This window comes from Mirounga leonina, unplaced genomic scaffold (genome assembly GCF_011800145.1).
Source record: "Mirounga leonina isolate KUSES-001 unplaced genomic scaffold, KU_Mleo_1.0 Mir_95, whole genome shotgun sequence".
NCBI classification, from domain to species: Eukaryota; Metazoa; Chordata; class Mammalia; order Carnivora; family Phocidae; genus Mirounga; species Mirounga leonina.
This window is the reverse complement of record NW_023270865.1, coordinates 20,227,656-20,252,050: the sequence shown is the minus strand read 5'-3', so window position 1 is coordinate 20,252,050 and position 24,395 is coordinate 20,227,656. Positions and strand designations below refer to the sequence as shown.

Sequence of the window (24,395 nt, the reverse complement as noted above, 5' to 3'; positions counted from 1 at the left end):
ATTTTTACACAATTTAAGTTAAGAACCATAGACTATTTTCAACTTGACAAGTATCAGATTTTATTACCTGATACAATGTTTGTCCCCTGGATGGAGACAGAATTTTATCTTATTTATTTTATGGAAAGACTCTTGGCTCATCCTATCTGGAATGCAAAATTTCTTTTTTCTTCAAATTTCAGTGTGCCATAATAAACCACAGCATATTTCAAAATTACATATAGGTCAGCAAGTATAACAAGGGAAAATGGGAATGGGAAGAATGACCAAATGTTTTACCCACCATGTTTCAACAAAATAATTACATTCTCACAAAGGAAGCCTCACATTTTTACTTAATAACCTATCAGAGCACTGAATTTACTCACAATCTTATCAGGCTGACCATGCTAGAATTTTTATAAAATTCTTGGCTAAACAGCAGAAGAGCATTCTTTCTCCATGCCAGGCACTATATTCAATGATTCATTTTATCATTCAAAGATTCAGACATCAACAAGACAAACACAATTTTTATGATTTGTATTAAAAATTATTTTCCCTTTTATTGTTTTACTCAAGATAGTGCTTCCTGGGATTTCTGGTCATTATATTTCTTTCCTTTAATTCTTTCACATATCTGAGCAGTGACGATCCTTCCCATTAACAGTTGCAGACAGGGGCGCCTGGGTGGCTCAGTCGGTTAAGCGTCTGCCTTCGGCTCGGGTCATGATCCCAGGGTCCTGGGATTGAGCCCCGCATCGGGCTCCCTGCTCGGCGGGAAGCCTGCTTCTCCCTCTCCCACTCCCCCTGCTTGTGTTCCCTCTCTCACTGTGTCCCTCTCTGTCAAATAAATAAATAAAATCTTAAAAAAAAAAAAACAAAAAACAGTTGCAGACAAACAGGGATTCATTCCTTGTGATATTCCATGGACAAGTCCTCTCTACGTTGGTTGTTAAAAGTGAAACAACCACTGAGATTAATATTTTTAAGAAAAAAAAATAGGTTTATTAGATTGACATAAAACAGTAACACTCCATTAGAATACCATGTGTGTAGGAGATATTAAATAGCGTATTTTCCCATCTAGCTATCTTTTCCTCCTATTCTTGTCTGACACTCATTTGTTCAGTCTGCTTCTGCTTTCCAGTATGTCTGTCTCTGAAAACAGGCTGAGTCAAAAGAAAACTAGTTAATCTAAGCAACCCCTAACATAGCCTTTTTGTAACTCAGTGTTGAAATAAATGTGAATCATTTAACTTAAAATGATTATAAACATGTAGGAAGTATCTTTTTGATTGGCAAGAAAGACATGTTAAGAACTGTCAAGTGTATGTGGAATACATATAGAAAAAATATATAATGATATAATTTATATATAAATATATACTTAACCAGGAATAGGCCTGCACAAGCCATGTCTTAAGTAAATGGAGTTTGGACTCCAAAATGGACATCTCAATGACATAGGCATATATGCTGAGAGGAATGAAAGAAGTATAGCCCTATTTTTGCTAAGTGTATATATAAAAACACTCTATGTATTAATCAAGGATTTGCTTCCAGCTGCTTGATATATGCCTAGACCAGTTTGACTGGATAATGGAGATAGCATCGTGAAAAACTCTTGGTAGAACTATTCCAGAACTCTTAACATATCCCAATAAGTACCAGTAGGTCTGAAAATACATCTTACCGCTTGCAGTTTAATCACCATACAGATATCTGGCCTACTACTTTGGACACTCACAGTCTGTATCCACGGACACATTCTTCAGGAATTTCTTCCTTCCATAAAACTGGAAACTCAAACATTCTTGAGCTAACTACCATAAATATTTAACTGAGAATTATAAGCTCTTATGAAAAAGCACACTATTGGGCTTTTACATTTTTTCAGGTTTATTGAGATATAGTGTAAGTTTAAGGTGTACAATGAGTTGATTTGATGTGTTTTATATTATCAACTGCTTTTTAAAAATTGGTTTTGGAACACTTCTGGATTTTAAAAATTTAGGCAGTGTTATATGCACAGAACATGCATAATTCAGTGAAAGTAACACAGCTGAGCCATGAGGTTTTTCTTTTTTGGCTTAAAAGTAAAATTTTCATTGGGAAATGGTCACATAAATATAAGAAATATTAGAGTAAAAACTGCCAAATAAGAACTATAAACTCTATCACCACTAACAAACTATTCTGAAAATTGAGCAATATCTGGAAAATCAAATTGTAATTAGATCAAGGTTAGCTTGATACATGACTACTCCATATTCCTAATTATTCAATATATAAGAATTTATTAATTCCTAAATAACTGATTAATCAAACCTTAATTAATCGATTTATTTTTTTTAAGATTTTTATTTATATATTTGAGAGAGAGAGAGAGAGAGAGAAATCACGAGCAGGGGGAGGGGCAGAGGGAGAAGGAGAAGCAGGTTCCCTGTTCAGCAGGGAGCCCAACATGGGGCTCCATCCCAGGACCCTGGGATCATGACCTGAGCTGAAGGTAGACGCTTAACTGACTGAGCCACGCAGGCACCCCTAATTAATCAATTTATTGATATCGCATCAATAAATTAAACTTTAAACTTTCTCAACTCTTTTCTTGTTTTAGAGAGGGAGAGAAAGAGGGGGGCAGAGAATCTCAAGCAGGCTCCATGCCCAGCACAGAGCCCCACACAGGGCTCCATCTCACAACCCTAAGATCATGACCTGAGCTGAAACAGAGTTGGTCCCTTAACTGACTGAGCCACCCAGGAGCCCTGAAAGGTTCTGAACTCTTGAATTCCCTTTTTTCTTTGCAGTCATGTAATTTAAGAAATTTTAAAATGTGATGTTGAATTTAAGTATCTTGAATTACAAGTGATAACTGACTTCCTAACTGTCATGCAAGATAAGTCCATTCTACGTCACTACTTGCATGCGGTAGCACTGTTGGTAAATTCCACATTGTCACATATCATGGGTTAAGAAACTGGTTCACTTAGAGAAGGAGAAAAATCACAGAGCCAGTTCAAAAAGTAAAAGACGCAGGTTCCCAACTCTCCCATTGTTTGCATAAAGATAAGTCAGGGTTGAGGTAATTTGTTATATAGTAAGTGTATATACATGATTTAGTAAATGAACTGTCTTCCACATTACTACAATTGTATATTCTACTAACACAAGTATAAAAGTGGCTTTATCCATGAAAGGTTCTACTAGATGACCTGGTACCAGCTTCTAGATTCAGGTACCAGCAATTCACAAGAGTTGTCTGGCATCAGCTGTTCCCCACATCCTGGAAGTCTTGGGGGCCACCGGATATTGTAGCCCCCCTACCAGAATGTGGAAGCCACAGGACACAGGGGAAACAGAGGTTACATGCATGCTCTCTGACTATAAGAAGTGAAAGGCAAGTTCCCTTCAACTAATATTGTCCAGACAACCCAGATCAAGCACACAGAGCTACTTTTGGATAACCTGCTTTCTGAAATCAAGTAACATCACTATTAATGGTGACATATCTAAAATACAACGTTCTGTTATGAAAGCACTCCAGTTACTACTACGTGTAACAAACCACCCCAAACTTAGCATCATAAACTGACATTTGATTATTCTTATGAATTCTATGGCCAGGAATTTAAAGTAATGTGTTTCTACACTGTGACTTATCACCATGGCACTAGAATTATCTGGAATTGCCTTTAATCATATGTCTGAAATTGCATATGTGCTGGAATCTGCAACCTCAATTAAGCTGTCAATCCTAATAACCACACCTAGCTATTCCACATGAGCTTTGTGCACAGGATAGTTTAAGTTTTCTCGCACAACTGCATCTACGTTCAAAGAATAAGCATCCTAAGAAAGAAAGGTGAAAACTTCATGACATTTTTATAATATAGTCTCAGAATTCAAAAACATCACTTTTGCCATATTCTATTGATCAAAACAGACCCACTGGGCTTGTGGGAGAGTGAAATCAAGGTGATTCTCATGATAGAAGAGTGTGGAAGTTCTAGAAGAGCTAAAGGATTTGGGGATATTGTTTTGGCATCTTTGGGAAATGTAATATGCCACAGAGAGTTAGATGCCTTTATATCATACAATTATGCTCAATTATCATAAAGACATTTGAATTTACCATTTCCAACCTTTAATCAAGTTTATTTTGTTTTTGCCTGGAAAGCATTATTGTCACATAGGTAACAGAAACCTAAAAGAGACCACTGCAGAAAAGCAAAATGACTGGATTCTGAAAGTGCTAAGCAAAGTATATTCTGTATTTGTCCACTGACCAACAAATACTGAAACAAACCTAAAACAGGTATTAAACCCAGGTTAAGAGAAACTTCCTTCCCTTCCTAATTTTCTTTCTTTTTTTTTTTTCTGTTTCTTTTTGTGCATATATATTCATCAGCCTTTGACTTTGGAGTTGTTTTTGGACCTCTAGAAAAACTCACGAGAAACTTTATAAGGAACAGGTATTTTGTCATCTGGGATTTTGTGTTGTGCTTGTTTTTTCTTAGCGCTTAATCTTTAGTGCTTGGGTTTTGAAGAAAACAAAGCCATCAGAATATTTCTTATGGGAGTTAATTATGTAAGATTTGTTCTACTTAGTAAGAAGGTAGCAAATAAATATGTGTCTGATGAATGTATTCTCTAGATTTCCTTTCATATTGCTTGACTCAAATCAATTGGGAGGAAGGCAAACAATGATTGATTCTATTTGAACAGATCACAGAATTTAGTACATAAAGGTAGAAAAGCATAACAAAGTCTAATAATATTTAAACATAATATATAAACATTATTAAATATTATTATTGAATTTATTAACAGATCACTTTACATGATAGTTATACTGTAGAGGTTTGGTGTAGCATTCTAGATATTGTTGTTTATACTTCTAATCAAAATAAATTATCAGATTTCATCTGATATGCCTGATAAGGCATTCCTATGTGCCAAGATTTGACTATCGTTCATGGAGACGAACCATGAGAGACTGTAGACTCTGAGAAACAAACAGGGATTTAGAGGGGAGGGGGGTGGGGGGAAGGGTTATCCCAGTGATGGGTATTAAGGAGGGCACTTGCTGCATGGAGCACTGGGTGTTATATGCAAACAATGAATCATGGAACACTACATCAAAAACTAATGATGTATTATATGGTGACAAACATAACATAATAAAATTAAATTAAATTAAAAAAAAAAAAAAGACCTACACCCATGCCAATGGATGCAACCTGACCTCCTGGTTTTAACTTCCTGTAGTTATGCCAGACTCTACTTTCAGATGGCATGCATCCATTATTGTGTAATTGTAGCTTAATTAAGATTGATTTATGACTCTATTGCTCTAATTAGATATTTTGATATCACTGTTATCTCACTGCGGATTATGACAGAGATATGTCTTATTAATAAAGTATGCTCTATTCTGATCCCAATTTAGCCCACTGTTAATTTTGGTTTGAATCTTTGAACACCCTAATAGTACATATAATTCCATATGAAAAAGGGTCTTCCATTTAGGAAGAAAAAAAAAAATTCTCTCGCATTTTCGATTCCCACAATATCTTTCAAGGAATAGGTATAATTCCTATAAGGGCTTTGGGAAATAAGGCATTCCTATGTGCCAAGATTTGACTATCATTCATCAAAATTAAAAGAAATACACAAAACTAACTAGGAAGAAATGAAATACTGAATAGATTTTATAATGTTGCCTAAATTTACCAAAGAATCGTTAACTATTTTCTGTTAACTTGTAGTTGTAATGTGGTACATAGCTTACCTAGATTACCAAAGATAAAGCCAAACTATTTGATTAGAAAATTTAAATCATCATCAGAAAAAAAACGTAGTTTAAACTAACAAGACATTATTATTACAACCGTCTGAAGTTCTATTAAAAGCAAGATTCCACAAAGTATCTGACATCTACACACACCCCAAAGGATTTAACTACATAACCCATTGCTGAAATGAATGAATACACCTACATAAGGGTCAACATTTTTCAGATATGTGAATTTAAGTGTTCTCATTCACATTCATAGTTACTCATGGTGATATGGAAGAACACATATGACAATGCAGCTCTGATCCTTAAATCATTCCTATTAAGTACTGATTTTTTTTCCTGTTTCTAAATCAAACCTTTTCTTGTATCATAATCCTAGTCCATTAATATACTGACATATGTTTAGATTACATATCTCACCCTAATTGCTATAAACTGTATCACTTACTTATTTCCCTTCCATTTCCAATGGAACCATGTAGTTTATGTTTTACCTTATGCTAACTCCCTCTTGCTGATTTCTCAGGATCCCATCTTCCCTAACTTCAACCAATTCTGTTGTCTCCAGTGATCATTTCTAAGGACTTAATGATTGTATTGAATTTTTCCACCTCTCAGAAACATTTAGTGGGCTTTTTATACTATATTAAAGAAAAAAATCCTACTCTCCTTACCAACTCTAGTGCAACATAGAGTTGCATATAAAAGATACAGCCTCGGTATTTTCTATGCCTCCATAATCCCTTCAGCCAAATCTGCTTCTCAAAAACCTACTCAGACTTATGTTATAGAGTGAACACTGAACAAAGGGATTCCTACAGGGCTAGTGTTTCTCTACCAGTAATTAGCAATTTGGTCACAGCAATCCGAGTCTGTCTCATGAATATTCAACCTCAGAAGACATACAGAAACCTGGAGTAAGCACTTTCCATTTTTTGTGTAGAGGAACACTGGACCATTAAACTGTATTTACTGAGCAGCCAATATGTGCCAAACACCATATTAAATGGTATTAATACAGTAGTACCCTCAAAACAGTCTTTCCCTTTTTAATCTTGTGTCAACACCCAATCCTCAGTGAAAAGAATGTAGTAACCACTAAGAGAGAAGGAAGAGTGACAGTTTTGCTAAGCAGGTGCAAAATCATAGCTGGTTCTTTAGTTTCTGGTTGCTTTCCAGTTTCATGTTCCAATCTGTCATTAAGTCTGACATAAGCTGTTTCCTTCATTTTTTTGGTGAAATGCCAGAATTCCACTTCACAGATGAGCCAATTGTCCAGTTATGCAATACAGGCTATGCAAGACGCTCCCAGTTTATCTTACATCGATGTTTCCCTGCTGCTGTATACCAGTATTGCTCCAGCCGGTGATGGGATATAGCTGAAGAGCTTTTTGACTTTGGGGCATTTGGATATCCACTCTATTATGAATATGTTATCTTGTAGCCAGATTTGATTTATGTCTCACAATGTGCTACCTAACCAGCCAGCCTCATGCCATAAACTCCAAGGCTTAAGAGCTACATTTTCCTCTTATAATACTGGTTTTTTGGCAACCTGCCTCCTCTTTTCAGGTGCAAACATTTAATGTAACTAATTAGTCACAAGAGAATATTAGAGAGTTACAGTGATGAGACCTAGAGACATGTAGGATGGAGGAGGGGAACACAGGGATACTGGACTTTATGAAATTAAATACATCTTCATTAAAAGTGAGTAAAGCTTAGTCACCAGAGACCATCACCCTAACAAAAGATATTACTTTATTCAATTTTTTAAAATTTTCCTGTAACCAAGTGGCCCCTGACTACAATATTATTCAATATTATCATATTACTGTTAGAATAATATATGCTCTCCATAAAATAAGTTAAGAACACAATACTACTTATCTCCCTGACACTGTATCCCACAGAGACCCTCACTTACCACCTCTCCTATTTCACTAGTATGAATCCCACCTATGCTGAAATTAGCTCATCTTTCTAATCATTGATTTCACCTACAATACATATTTTGTCTGTTTCTTGACTAGTGCTTTAATGGGCTAACTTCTACTCTTCCTTCTTATAAACTATGGGTCTTATGTTCTCTAGCTGATCTTTAACTGACCTTTTTTGACTACACACTCCTCCCCAATTTGCATTCATAAATTTTTCTTAAATGTCTCTCTTATGTACAGCTATAACACCCTCTCCATACTGATACCAGAACCGTGATAAAATGTTGTATATATTCCTTATTTTTTTGCCTATTTATGTCACTGAACTGAGATGGTATGAAAAATGAATGATACTAATTCTTACATTATCTGTGTAAAGCACCTTTGGCAGATAGGCATTTGGTAATTATTTGTTGAATGACAGAATATTCTGCCTCAATCACATTGGTCTAGACAAGTCATTGCATCCTTTTACCCCTAAATTCTATATTGCTACCTTTGGATTAACACTGCCTTGAATCTGAATTTCAGCATAGCAACTAACTGTAGGTCTTTGAGCATGGCTTTTACACCAATGAATCCTAGTTTCATCATCTATAAAAATAGACAGCCAGTTTTGATTCTTTCATATTTGAGGTGATCAAGCCACCAAAGATGAGTGGGAGAGTACAGAGAAGGAACAATAAATATAAAGTATATAATGTAAAGCTGCAATGTAATTGAAGCATACCCTAACTCCTAAGCTATGTGAAAAGTCTTCATTTTATAAGGTATATAGTTATAATGCAGTGATGTAGAGGATAAAGAATAATGATGGATGGAAAGATTAATATAAGACAATGAACAACAGAACAATATCATCCTTACCTTTTTCCCCATCACTATTCCACACTATCCTTATTACTATCTTATATATCCTCTTATTCTTTATTGTATTCTTCATTTTGCTAACTTCCTCTGAGTGTGACTAGTACTAGATCTTTGTATAAAATGTTTTTCTTTTCATTTTCCTTTGTTGTACTTGCATATTCAACTTCTCAATTTCTCTCCTATTTTCCATGTAATTGAGAATCAACTTAAGAGCTTTAGCGTGCATAGTAATTTAAAAAGGAAAAGAATATTATGGTAAAACCATCTGTTTGTATACTGCAATTCCTCAAAGAATTTTCTTGTGTCCCTATGTATTTGAAAAATCAAGTACTGCATTTGATCAGATTGGAATGATTTATAATTTATTAGCCTTATTTATACTAGAAGTATTTCAAAATAAAATTTACAAGAATATTTAACATCTTATGGTAGTGTAAAATCTGGTGACACAAAAGTCGTTACAGCATTTTCTCTTATTTCCAAGAGTGAGAAGACCAATAGTCCACAACTAAATAGTTTTGCTTATTTGCTATTAAAAAGTAAACATCATTTTACATGATCATTTAACATATAAGAGGACATTTAACTTTATTAATAATCAGGAAAAGCAAATTAAATTCACAGTGAGAGTCTGCAGTACTGATCCTGCCTGAAAATATGCCAGCACTAAATATGTGGTAGCTAAGCTTTCATTTGGAGTCCATACTGTTTTCTAGTTCTTCACCGCCAAAGAAGCCATACCATTAACTGCTATTTCTATGAGGCCTCCAGATTATCCTTACATTTGTATTTATACCTTTCACTATTAATTAATTTTAGATGATTATATCATATTGCCCTCCCTAGCTTGTAAAATCCTCAGATATTTAGTAGAAGCTAGCTTATTTCCTTATACTAAACAAATATTGGTTGAACGACTAACTAGTTTATCCATCTATTTTAGTTAGCATGATTAAAATTTTCAGTTAATTATTCCTCTTTCCTCAAGAGCTAATCTCCATTCCCGTCTATGGCATTCCCAGCCTACCATACATTATTTAATTTCCTCCAAGGTTACATAAATAAACCTTTAATAAACCTCTTGGATTCCACTTATCATTCCCCCACTAACATGCACTGTAGCTAAGCAATAGGGAAAATACTTCCAGGAAGACGGTCCAAAGGTAATATCATTCTTACCTTACAGCTTTCAACCTTCTTTCACATTACCATTTTGTTTAATCTTCACAGAAATGAAAATTATTGTTAACTCTATTCTGCAAAAGAAAAAAAAAAACTTTACTTTTTTAAAGTACCTACTTCAAAACACATACTTATTTTTAAGGCATTCCTTTACGCCCATAGTATATGTGACCCTACCTAATACATTAACTCATGTATTCCTTTGAATATCGGGGTCACCTATTTAGCTAAATAATCTTGTCAAGATAGTAAGTACAAATGATGGCTTCTCTGTTTTCTTTTAAATGACAACTATTTTGGTAATCTTTGTCAACATGAAAAGTATAACTAGGTTTAAAGTCCAATTCAAGTAATTAAGAGACATCACTTCGGACAAGATAACTCATGCTAATTCTGAAACCAAACTACTGAAGTCTGTAACTTAATAACAGTGTTTACTTTTTAGCTAGATAAGGTGCTAATATTTAGAGATTTAACAAACTAGTCATGTCAAATTCCTCAATGGTTACAGAATCTTATAAATAACAAGTTAGTAAAATCCTTTCAATCCTTTCACTTTAGTATATAGTATGTGCTCTAAATAAATATACTAAGAGTCAAATTGGAGTCTAGAAACCAATGAGTTAGTGTAATGCCAAATGTATATAAAGATAGGTTCTGTAAATTTTCCATGCGAGATGATTCATTACTTTGAAGATGTCGATCAGACAGATGTTACATTTAGTTATTTCCTCTATTTTCTCTCATTTATCCCTCACTTGCCAGTATGTGAGAAATAAGTTTTTCTAGACTGATATCCCTCCCTAATGTTCATCTTTTGCTCTCAGTTCCTGGGCTTTGAACATGCATGCATCTATTTTTGCAAGGAAATGATGGCATAATTAATCTTTAAATAGTAATATTCTCTGAATAATTATTCAGTAAATAATCATCTAGCATTATTCACAACTGTATATATTTGCAAGAGAAACAGTTATACTTTGAAATCTTGTCTGAGGTACATCAACATATTAAAAGTGAATTATTTTATGTGTTAAGTCTATATTTGTTTACAATTTCAGTTTTTATTTCATTGTATTAAGGATATTTATTGTGTTCATTATCATCCCTGCCTAGGGTTTTATTTTTCTATTTCTGTCAAAAATACCATTGGGATTTTGACAGGGATAGCACTGAATCTGTAGATAATTTTTGGTAGTATGGATGTTTTAACAATATTAAGTCCTCCAATCTATGAACATGGATATCCTATTTATTTGTGTCCTCTTCAATTTCTTTCATCAAAATTTTGTAGTTTTCAGTGTATAAGTCTTTCAGTTCCTTGATTAAGTTTATTCTTCAGTATTTTATTTTTTTGGATGCTATTGTAATAGGATTATTTTCTTAATGATTTTTAGGTTAGTTCATAGTGTATGGAAATGCAACTGATTTCTACATGTTGATTTTTGCATTTTGCAACTTTCCTGAATTTATTAGTTCAAACTATTTTTGTGGAATCTTTAGGGTTTTCTACATGTAATATGTTATCTGCAAACATGTAATTTTACTTCTTCCTTCCTAATACGGATGCTTTTTATTCTTTTTCTTATCTAGTTGCTCTGGCCAAGACTTCCAGGACTACACTGAATAGAAGTGGTGAGAGTGGGCATCCTTGCCTTGTTCTTGACCTTAGAGAACAAGCTTTCAGTTTTTCAGCAATTGAGTATGACATCAGGTATGGACTTTTCATATATGGTTATGTTGACAGTTTTTCTCACAAAAAGGTGCTAAATTTCATCAAATGCTTTTTCTACATCTATTGAGATGACTGTGTGACTTTTATCCTACATTCTATTAATGTGGTATATTGCATTATTTGATTTGCCTATGTTGAACCATCCTTGCATCCCAGGGATAAATCCCACTTTGTCATGATGTATGATGATCCTTTAATGTGCTGGTGAATTTGATTTGCTAATTTGGAACCACAAAAGATACCAAAAGTCAAAGCAATCTTGAGTAAAAAAGAGCAAAGCTGGAGGCATCACATTTCCTGATTTCAAAATATATTACAAAGCTACAGTAATTAAAACAGTACAGCACTGAAATAAAAACAGACATATAAACCAAAGGAACAGAAGAGAATACAGAGATGAACTCATGAATATGTGGCCTACTAACTGTTGACAAGAGTACCAAGAATACACAATGGGGAAAAGGAGTGTCTTCTACAATGGTGTTGGGAAAACTGCATATCCACATGCAAAAGAATGAAATTAGGTCCTTATTTTTCACCATACACAGAAATCAACTGAAAATGGTTAAAGATTAAATTAAGACCTGAAACTATAAAATTCCTATAAGAAAACAAAGGGGAAAACTTCATGACATGGGTCCTGGCAACGATTTCTCAGATACAATATCAAAAGCACAAGACCAAAAGCAAAAATATACAACTGAAAGTACATCAAACTAAATAGCTTCTGCAAAGCATAGGAAACAATCAAGAGGAAAAAAAAAAAAAAAAAAAAAACCCTACAAAATGGGAGAAAATATTAGCAAACTATATATCTGACTAGAGATTAATCTCCAAAATATATAAGTAACTTCTACAATTTAATAACATAAAAAACAAATATCCCTATTTTTAAAAATGTGCTAAGGACATGAAGAGACATTTAACCAAAGAATACATATAAATGACCACAGCGTGTAAAAGATACTAAATGTGACTAGTCATCAGGGAAATGCAAATCAAAACAACGAAATACCACTTCCCATCTGTTAAAATGGCAAGAGAAAGAAGAAAGAAAGATAGAAAGAAAGAAGAGAAGCAAGCAAGCATTGGTGAGGATGTGAAGAAAATGGAACATTTTTACACTGTTGGTGGGAATGAAAAATAGTACAACTACTGTGAAAATTAGTATGGAGGTTCCTCAAAAATTAAAAATAGAACTATTATATTACCTAGCAATCCCATTTCTGGGTATATATTCAAAAGAATTAAATCAGAATCTCTAAGAGTTATCTGTACTCCCACATCATTGCAGTATTATTCACAGTAACCAAAATACTGAAATACTAAATGTCCATCAGCAGATGAATGGAGAAAGTAAATGCGGTACATAAATACCATGGAATATAACTCAAACTTTAAAAAGAAGGAAATCCTGCCATATGTGATAACATGAATGAATTTGGAAACTATTATGCCAAGTGAAATAAGCCAGTCACAGGACAAATGCTGAAGAACGGCTCTTATATAAGTAATCTAAAATATTCAAAGTCACAAAAACAGAGAGTAATGGGTTTGTGAGGGGTGGGGAAGGAGGAAATGGGCAGTTGCTGTTCAATGGGTATCTAGATACAGTTTACGGAAGACGAGTAAGTTCTAGGTATCTTCTGTACAACACTATGTCTATAGTTAACAATACTGTATTATACACTTAAAAATTTGTCAAGAGAGTATATCTCATGTAAAGTGTTCTCTTCCTAATAATAATAAAAGTCATCCATGCCTAGCCCAGAACAAAGACAGAATGTTATCCATTAAAATGTATGAATGAATATGGTTTTAGCAGAAAGTTAGCAGTCTTTGGTACCATCAAACTTAAGTACACATCCTAAATTTCACACTTGCTCAAATATAAATCACACTGAAATACCAGTTAATCAATTAAGGTGTGTTTCAGAAAGGAGCAACAGCGTGGAAATTAGGCCAGTCCTGAGGTAGCTAAAGTTAAAGAATAAAAATTGAACTGTGAATCAAGGACAGCTGTGTCCCAGAAATAGCTGAAGCTAATTTCTGAAGAAGGAGTGCTCCATGTTCTCACTTATACTTTTATATTTGAGGCTGTTGACCCAACTTATCTCCAGTAATCTTACCCATGTGATGGTTTTAGCTTTCAGGAAAACTGTTTGTATAATTCACTCTCATGTATTTTTCATCAACATTAAAGTCATTTTTTAAAAATATATACTGAATAAAGAAGATGTGGTATATATATACAATGGAATATTATGCAGCCATCAAAAGGAATGAGATCTTGCCATTTGCAACGACGTGGATGGAACTGGAGGGTATTATGTTGAGTGAAATAAGTCAAACAGAGAAAGACATGTATCATATGATCTCACTGATACGAGGAATTCTTAATCGCAGGAAACAAACTGAGGGTTGCTGGAGTGGGGGGTGGGGTGGGAGGGATGGGGTGACTGGGTGATAGACACTGGGGAGGGTATGTGCTCTGGTAAGCGCTGTGAATTGTGCAAGACTGTTGAATCTCAGATCTGTACCCCTGAAACAAATAATGCAATATATGTTAAGAAAAAAAAAAGAAGAAGAAGAAGGTAGCGGGAGGGGAAGAATGAAGCGGGGGAAATCGGAGGGGTAGACGAACCATGAGAGACGATGGACTCTGAAAAACAAACAGGGTTCTAGAGGGGAGGGGTGTGGGAGGATGGGTTAGCCTGGTGGTGGGTATTGAGGAGGGCACATTCTGCATGGAGCACTGGGTGTTATGCACAAACAATGAATCATGGAACACTTCATCTAAAACTAATGATGTAATGTATGGGGATTAACATAAGAATAAAAATAAATAAATAAATATAAAAATATATATATATATATACTGAATTCAGTATGTTGAACTGCACATTGATCATATGAGCAGATCTGTCATAATGGAATGTGTTTAGAAACTTTTAAATACTTCTTTTCAACAAGTCCCCATTGAAAGAGCATGCACCTGGGACCATGGAAATGTGTGTTTAAACCATGGCTTTGCTACATGTCTGTCACTAAATTACACTGAACAACTTATCCTTCTGAGACTTAGGATTTTAACTCTAAACTAGATTTAAAAAAGGAATACATTCTGGAGGTACTGGGAAGACTAGCAGTATTGCATATGAAATATTATAACAGAATTTATGATGTTATAAATGATTATAAAAATTAATAACCAGGGGTGAATGTATAGAGGTGCCTTGAAGATTGAACCCTTATAAAAGAAAATTGTTTGGCCTGGATTAAGAAACTCTGTCTTAATAATCTCAATAGCTGTAAGAATATCCATGCCAGATAATTTTATCTATGTTAATCATACTATCTTATGGGTAGCTATTTGGGGTAAAATCAGGAAAAACAACAAATCACCAAATACAGCTCATCTCCTCACAGCAGGTACTCCCCACTAGAATCTGTGTTTATTCACTATCAGGTGCCTTCAGGTAGCTTGCTTTTTATGCTATGTTTGGAATTTATAGTTGTTATCTGCAAGGTCTTTCTGATAAGACCTTACTCAGCCCTCACTGGGAGTAGAAGTTCCACAGATCTCTTCTGAAGATGTAAATGTGATCATTCGTAAAAGACACATCGTTCTTAGAATAAAGCTCCGAGTATTAGATGTGCCTGATTCTTAATAATTCTACTACAGCAGAGGCTTCTGCTTTCCACCCTGAATTTCTCAACATGATTCATTTATGCTGGCCTTCTATCATCTTGTAATCTCCTTTTGTTTCTCTAAGGCTTTTGTTTATGTAGTTCTATTTACAAGAATGCCTTCCCCTTTCTTCTCCACCTAACTGCTTTGCTGAAATGTGTTTTCCTCAGAAAAGTCAACATTATTGTCCCATTCAAAATTAGGATCCACTCAAAACTTCCTCATAGCATTTTCCAATTTTTCCTCAGTCTTGTATGGTTACTTAGGTAATCCCTTATATTTACAAGTTCAGGTATTTAAGGTTAATCATTGCAAGGAATGTACTAATTATATGCACTTGTTCTCACATAGTAAAAGCATAATAAATATTTGTAAAATGAAATGAACAAATGATTGAATCCTAAATGAGACCACATGATTTTACCTCATGTGCTTGTTTGCTTCATCATTAGGTACGGTTTGGTTTTCTATTTCAACATTACTTTCAATGCATTAACACACTCAAAGAACTTTGGTTAAAATGACTTATCAAAGCTATCCTTCTGGCTACCTTCCCCCTGAAAGTGATTGAAAAAAAAAAAAAAAAGGGTTTGGGTGTTTTATATTTTCACATTTTAACATTCTACTTTTGTGGAAACTTAGGGCAAAATTAAATAATTATTATTAAAATAATTTAAGTAAAATAATGTTGGTTTAATTAACTTTATCAGTAAATTTGGGGGAATAAGATCATATTTATTTCAGTATCACATTTTTTAAAAAGTTATCAAATTTTCAAGTATGCTACAGGAAATTAATTTTCAATTCATTAACTCTACTTAAGACTAGAGAAGATTTATCCAAAAGAAATGAAAATATATGGGGTGCCTAGGTGGCTCAGTCATTAAGCTTCTGCCTTCGGCTCAGGTCATGATCTCAGGGTCCTGGGATTGAACCCCGCATTGGGCACCCTGCTCAGCGGGGAGTCTGCTTCTCCCTCTCCCACTCCCCCTGCTTGTGTTCCCTCTCTCGCTGTCTCTCTCTGTCAAATAAATAAATAAAATCTTTAAAAAATGAAAATATAGTATGTAAATAGTATATTACCTTGTTATAAACTTCTGAAATACGGATAAAATCTTGTTTTCAGATTTATTAATTGATCTTTATATGTATTTCCTACAAAGCAGCTTAGATAGATCTTAGCAACAGCTTCTCTGTGTATCAACATATAGCATATATAAAATATATAAAGTGAATTCTCCATCCTGTTCTTTGATAAAGCCATCCTCCTAGATTTGCATTATGTGGAATTGGGAGTTTTGTGTAAGATTCCTCTGCTCCCATAGTACCCTGTGCTTCAACCTCTCATTAAAATTCTCCACTTCATTCTGTTAAGTTCCTGTCCTGACTCCTTTCCTTGCAGAGTGTGTTCTACTTGAGGATAAGAAAATACTTTTATTTCACTTATCTTAAAATCTAATACTTTCATTGTTATAATAACTGAAATCAGGCTTTATAGGCAAAATGGCACAAGAAGATGAGAGTTATAAAAAGGTTTACAGAGTTAGAATACCCTCCAGACATCTATGAAAGCATGCGACTGGAGGCTCTATTGAATGTGGGTAAGAAGAAAACACAAAAATCTGAGAGCAATTTGGCAGGCAACCAGGAAAACACTAAAGCAAATACAGTTCTTTAATGATATGAGATGATATGAAATCTAACAATAGATGGACTTTCTCTATCACAACACTCCACTCTGCTTATTGACTTTCGTTAATGACACTGTGAGGAAGTCCACATCAATCTGATTTGAAAGTAGGTGATCGGGCACCTGGGTGGCTCAGTTGGTTAAGCGACTGCCTTCAGCTCAGGTCATGATCCTGGAGTCCCAGAATCGAGTTCCGCATCGGGCTCCCTGCTCGGCAGGGAGTCTGCTTCTCCCTCTGACCTTCCTCCCTCTCGTGCTCTCTGTCTCTCATTCTCTCTCTCAAATAAATAAATAAAATCTTTAAAAAAAAAAAAAAAAGAAGAAAGTAGGTGATCACTACAAAGGAATAAAAGACAATAAATTTTGTGTTTTAAGCCAGATTATATCCACGATTATGACAGAAATTATCTAAAAGGACATGGAAATCAGCAGAACAAGTTTCCTTACTTGTTTCCAGATGGAAAACCTTGGAGGAGAAAAGTCTAAGATAAATGTAAAGACAGAAATTAAGAGTTGCTAGAGGGGAATTTGGGAAAGATGACATGGACAGCAGACACAAGCATATTTTTTTTTTCAAACAGTGAATTTTTACATAACAAAAAGAGCAAAACCCAAAACCCCTGTACACCATTTACAACAAACTAAGTGAAAAATTATTCCAACACCCCCAAAATATGAGCAGATGTTGATAAACTGTCAACACATACAAGCTGTGCATGGTATCAACATCTGTGGACTAAAGAAGAAAACATACAGACAGAATCTGGTGCACTTGAAAAAAGGAAAATAGTAGGATAGCCAACAGATAGTCACTAAAAAGCAGGTGAAAATGAGGGGTGTTTACCTTCTCCACTGCCAGATGAATGCAAGAGGACCAATAAGAATCGAGGGAGCTAGAGACATGTGGTGCCTTAGCAGTCTTAAAACTGACCCACTAAGCTCCTTTCTATACAGAAGGAAAGAGGAGATCCAAATCAAAACGGGGTTAAGTAGCCCCAGAAAAATCTGAGGACAGAAAGCAAAAATATTTTTGGAAACGACACAAAATATAAGGGGGAAAGCTGTGACATCAGAAAAATGTCCTGAACCTTGCTCCATTCTAAAAGTTGGAAAACCTAATTTCAAATGGAAATGAGGAACGTAATAGTATCAATGGAAAATCTTAAAGAAAAGTACTAGGAGAAAGAGAACAAAAGAATTACCTCCCTACAAACAATAAAAGTACGCCAGAAATATGTTCACACAAAAATGATTTAAAAGATTAACATATTCTCTCAAAATGAGTTAAAACAAGAAAACAGCAAAAAACATTAAACTACAACATAAATCAGAATTAGATAAACTCAGAATTAGATGACGAGAAGTAGATACAAAAGAAAATCATGAGCTACTTTTAGACGAACTAAAAGTAACACAAGAGCAAATAAGCCTAGCAAATAAGAGAAATAAGAAGAGGAAAAGAAGAAGAAAATAAAAAATTCAAAATAAAGAAGCTCCCAGCAAGTAGATAACATTGACTGGATATTCCCTCCTACCTGAAACAAACAAACAAAAGCAGAAGAAATATATACAAAGCTATGTTTTCCAAAGCACTGGACAACAGGCAAAGGACATTCCTGAGAGATGAGAAACACATGAGGTAAGCCCTACAAGTGGTCCAGCCCCGTGCCTTGAGGGCTTCTAGGATGCAGTACAGAGGGGAACCAGCACAGACAACAGTAGACTCCCACAACTGAAGAGATGAAATTAAGAATGGCACTGCGTGGGCGCCTGGGTGGCTCAGTTGGTTAAGCGACTGCCTTCGGCTCAGGTCATGATCCTGGAGTCCCGGGATCGAGTCCCATATCGGGCTCCTTGCTCAGCAGGGGGTCTGCTTCCTCCTCTGACCCTCCCCCCTCTCATGTGCTCTCTCTCTCTCATTCTCTCAAATAAAAAAAAAAAAAAAGACTCACTTTAAAAAAAAAAAAAAAGAATGGCACTGCGTTGCACAGCAGATCTCTATAACTTACTCATTTTGTATTGTATCCCCTTCCTCCATCCCCCAGCAACCACCAATATGTTATCTGCCTCTGTAAGTTCGACTATTTGATATACCTCACATAAGAATGACAGGTGTGTACATATATCCATCTCATCAAAACATATACACTATATATGTGCAATTTTCTGTATATCAATAATACCTCAGTAAAGGTGGAACAAAGAGAAACTTTGCCAATTTATAGAATAAAAAAAAAAGAGAGAGAGTCTTGGAACACCAAGGAGGTTAGTCTCACAAAATAAGAGAAACAAAGGTGCACAAAGAAAACCCTAAAGATGTGTGCAGGGTGTGCAGCAGAGTTCTGATCAGCACATGTGGAAATGACTTAAGGCTGGGTAAATAACTTATCTGAAAGGATTGGAACTATACAGGAGAACTGGAATGGGGCTAAGGAATAGTACCGATCCCCCTCAACCTTACCGGCAAACCTCAAAATTCGTATCACACTGAGTATTCACAGTGGTCTTGCCCCAGTATTGAGGAATAGCCTGACTCAATGCTTATATCCCATCTAACATACCCAAAATAGGTATGTACTTAATGACAGGGTTTCAAAATGAACCGAACAGAGAAGCAAAAATTGCACAAACTGAAAAAAAAAGACAAATCAACAATCATACTCAGGGATTTCAACATCCTTCTCAGTACTTTATAGAACAATAGATAGTGCATTAAATGAGCAAGGTTACAGTAGACCTGAACACCACCATCAACCAACATGATCTAACAGGCATTTATAAAACACTCCACAACAGAATACATATTCTTTCAAAGGGCTCACTGAATATTAATCAAGACTGACCATGTTCCAAGCTACAAAGCATGTCTCAATGAATTTAACAGATTTCATGTAATATAAGATATGATCCTTGAGACTAATGGAATTAACTTAGAAATCAATAACATAAACATATCTCAAAACGCCCTAACATGTGGATAGTAAATACACACTTTTAACCAACCAATGGGTGAAAAATCAATCAAAAGAGAAGGGTCTTTTTGAAATTAATTAAAATAAAAGCACAACCTACCAAAATGTGTGGGATGCCATTAAAACAGCACTTGCGGTGTCTTATATTCGAATACTTATATTCATTCAAAATAAAGTTCTCAAATCATTGTCTAAATACTTATAAATACTTATATTCAAAATAAAATTCTCAAATCATTGTCAGGAGATCAGTAAAGAAATAGAGGATTTAAACAAATCTATCAGCCAAGTTAATCTAATAGACATTTGTAAATTCACCACCCCAAAGGAGTATAGAATATACACCCTTTCAAATGCACATGGAGCACTTACCAAGACAGACCATATTGTGACCCATAAAATAGATCCTGATAAATTTAAAATAATTTAAGGCAGATAAACTATGTTTTCTGATCCCAATGGAATTACATTAAACATCAATAACAGGTGGTAGGAATGCAAACTGGGGCAACCACTGTGGAAAACAGTACGGAGATTCCTCACAAAGTTAAAAACAGTACTATCTATGATCTAGGAATCACACTTTTTTTTTACCCAAAGAATAGAAAGACGTTAATTCAAAGGGATACACACACCCGTATGTTTACAGCAGCATTATTTATAATAGCCAAATTATGGAAGCAGCCCAAGTGGCTATCAATAAATGAATAAAGAAGATGTGATGTGTATATATATATACAATGAAATATAACTCAGCCATTAAAAAAAGAATGAAATCTCGCCATTTACAATGAAATGGAAGAGCTAGAGAGTATAATGCTGAGCAAAAGAAGCCAGAGAAAGACAAATACCGTATGATTTCACTCATATATGGAATTTAAGAAACAAAACAAATAAGCAAGGGGAAAAAAAGAGAGACAAACCAAGAAACAGATTCTTAACTATAGAAAACAAACTGATAGTTCCCAGAGGCGGGGTGGGTGGGGAGATGACGGAAATAGGGGATGGGGATTAAAGAGTACACTTACCATGATAGATAAAATAAATAAAAATAAAAATAAAATGATAAAATTTTTAAAAATCTCTATATGATGATTTCCCCATATGTTTTGGTTAGCCATTTTTCCAAGCACTTACAACAATTTCATGGTCATTTTACTTGTAACACCACACAACTGGAAATAACCCAAATGTTCATCCACAGGCCAATGAATAAAACTGTGGTATATATATAGTAGAATCCTACTCAGTAATATAAATGAATTAAATATGTGCAAGGAAACATGGGGAATGTCAAAATAATTATGCTGAGTTAAGGAGGCCAAACAGAAAGAGGATGTTCTCTATAACTCCACTGATATAAAATTATAGGAAATGCAAACTAATATATAATGATAGAAAACAGTGGCTAGCTAGGGAGAGAAGTTTGGGGCAGGGAGAGGTGAAAGAAAGGGAGTACAAAGGGGTTTGAGGAAACTTAGGGGAGCTAATAAATATGTTTATTATTTTGATTTTGGTAATGGTTTCATAGGTGTTACATATGTCAAAACATTTCATCTCAATTTTTGAAGAAATACTGTGTGTTATATTCTTCAATAAGACACAACTTTCATATGAGGGATAAAGGTAATGACATATTTAGTCACAAATTCCTTTTAGATATAAAATATGAAAACTCATGAGTTTTCAAAAAAATCTATATTGAAGATGCAAAGGCTTAAACATTTAAGCATTCGTAAAGAGTTAACAAAACACACAATAAACTCACTGCAAAACAGTGACAGAACACCAAGTGAAACAAAATCTCTAAATCTGAAAAGGTACATATTGTGCATTGTCGTTTATAAACAGAAGAGCCCACATTAAAATGGAATATCTTGGGGTGCCTGGGTGGCTCTGTCAGTTAAGCATCTGCCTTCAGCTCAGGTCATGATCTCCAGGTCCTGGAATCCAGCCCCAAGTTGGGCTTCCTGCTCAGCAGTAAGTCTGCTTCCCCCTAGCCCTCTGCCCCTCCCCCCCAGCCCCCGCTTGGTCATGATCGCACAAGCTCTCTGTCTCTCAAATAAATAAATAAATAATCTTTAAAAAAATAAAATGGAATACCTTTCAAGTTCAGAGAAAAACTAGTTTTTAAGATATTGGGAATTTTGTGTTCTATAAAGAATTATCTGATATATAATTCAAAAGGCCAGTGCATTAATCCAAAATATTCACTAAAACATAATTAAAGCATTATGTGTAATCAAAATGATCTTACAGTAGATTGTGTTTTATTTTATCTTAGTTGCAAGTGCTTAAGGAAATTTAATTATGGGAACTGGTACATAAAAGCATTACAGAAAATCTGAGGAAAGTCAGAAGGTGTTAAGAGGATAATGCTACAGATTTAGTTGTTATCTAATTTCACTTGGAATATATGCCTTTCTTTTTCCTTGATAAGTACATAGTGAGTTAAAGACACCTGTGCATCATAAAACTAAAACATTATAATACTACGACTTTATCTTTTTATTTCAGGATTAATAAGGCACCATAGTAACTGACACATATTCTACCTGATGCTCAAGTAAAAGCAAATGTTATTACTCTTTCAAATACCTAAACATGCACATATAATCAAGTTGGGTATTAGTAACCTTGGTTCTGAACATTACATTATTTTTAGAGGGAAGAAAGGCATTTTCAGGTGTAGCCCCAAAAAGCAAGTCAGTAGAGTTTCTGACACATTTTGCCAAGTGGTCAGAAGAGAGGTATGCAAAGGTGAATCACCAGAACTCACTTATTTAATAGTATGGTTTTTAAAAATGAGATTTTGAAATGATTTTAAAATGAAAGGCAACAGGACAAGCTGAAAAACAAAGGTATTAGAGTTATAGCAATATGTAAAAGAATATTATGAATGAAGGGCATTCTTCACATTTACTGTGCTAAAAAATACTCTGGTAAACTCCAAAACTATTAACCTCCCAGATAAGTGAAAGTTTACATTCACTACTTAGTTTAACAGATTGAACAAATTATTGAGAATAGCACTCTCTTTATAAACACTTATGCATCCATAAAGGGTACTTGGTAAAACTTTCAAACTCAGTGAAGCCATATCCCCAGGCACCTCCTGAAACCACCTAGTTAGGACTCCAAGAAATATTAGTTTTGCTTTGGGAAAATAAAAACAAAGACACATTCCAATTTTTATTCAGGATAATCCTGGTTCAATTTGTCCATTTCTATTTCAAAGAGTCCATGGGATTAAACAAGTTGGCCATCCTAGTTACATATTCAAACACTCTTCTAAATGTTATTTTAGGAAGTACATTTACAGACAGTAAACAGCACAGTAAATTAAAGGAAATAAAACCAATATTTTAAAATACCTGAAGCTATTTTGTTTGGTTTTGTTTTACTGTTTGTTTCTTCTTTATCATTTCAGAGTGTACTTTCAATCTATTGTGAATATAGCATTTTGGCAGCATAGTGATTTTATGTTCTATTAAGGAATGATTACTTTTCAAACAAAAAAAAAGAAAAAAAATTACCTTATAGCAGTTTTACCCCTACAATTACCTAGACCGTAAGTCATATTTAACTTACTCTGTCTTGCCTCTGGATGAATAGAGCAGGCCATACTTTAGAGAAAGGAGGGATGCTGGTTTAAACAGATGGCTTTGTGTCATCCCTGATTCATGAGGAACCATGGCAACGAGCAAAGAGGGGGTGTTGCTTAGCAACTGAAAACAATAAGGAAGAGATTTCCAAACTTATGTAGACAAAAAAGTGCTTTGGAAGAACTTTGGTACTTGGCATAAGGGTGCACCAAAATTCATTTAAGAAACATGCTGAGTACGTAATCACAAATCTGGAAAGCATAATGCTTTATAAGGGAAAAAAATATCAAATAAGTAGCTTATTAGACAATTTCTCTAGAACGTATTTCTGTATTCATAAATAGCATTTATGACAAAATACAGCAAAACTGCTAAAATAACAAGTGTTTTATCTTGAGATGTAATAAGAAAAGTTAGGTTAATTACAGAATCTATTACTATCGAATAATAAAATAGAACCTGAGATTGCAGGTAGGGTCAGACATTCATCGAGTTGAGCCGTTCTATGGTGCCAAATCTGCAAATGTACATGACGTGGTCCCCGAGACATTTCAGGGTGTTCTTTCCCAGGTTAGAATAGGCACTGCAGTTACAAACTTTTAATGTCTGTGTTAGCTAAAAATATATTTTCACCTTGAAAATGTCTTTCTTATTAGTATTCTCCCCTGTATTATACCTTAAAATTAATATTGAAAAGGTGGCTTTCATACAATATTTTTTTCTTCTGGAGTTGTGAAAAGAGAGCCAAACTGGGTCTCTAAGATAAATATGTAACTATTTTATTATTGTTGTGTTTTATGTGTTCCTGTATTTAAATATATATATATATATATATTTTTTTTTTTTAAGATTTTATTTTTATTTATTTGACAGAGACACAGCGAGAGAGGGAACACAAGCAGGGGGAGAGGGAGAGGGAGAAGCAGGC

At 34.6% G+C, this 24,395-nt stretch overlaps 1 long non-coding RNA gene across 2 annotated transcripts in view; it reads right to left on the bottom strand.

The window, feature by feature from the left end:
- LOC118006227 overlaps window positions 1-24,395 on the bottom strand; it is a 42,400-nt gene that overhangs the window by 16,997 nt on the left and 1,008 nt on the right. For both annotated transcript variants that reach the window (XR_004678001.1, XR_004678000.1), the window contains exon 2: window positions 9,772-9,848. This is a non-coding gene — a long non-coding RNA (uncharacterized LOC118006227). The remainder of the gene's footprint in view (window positions 1-9,771; window positions 9,849-24,395) is intronic.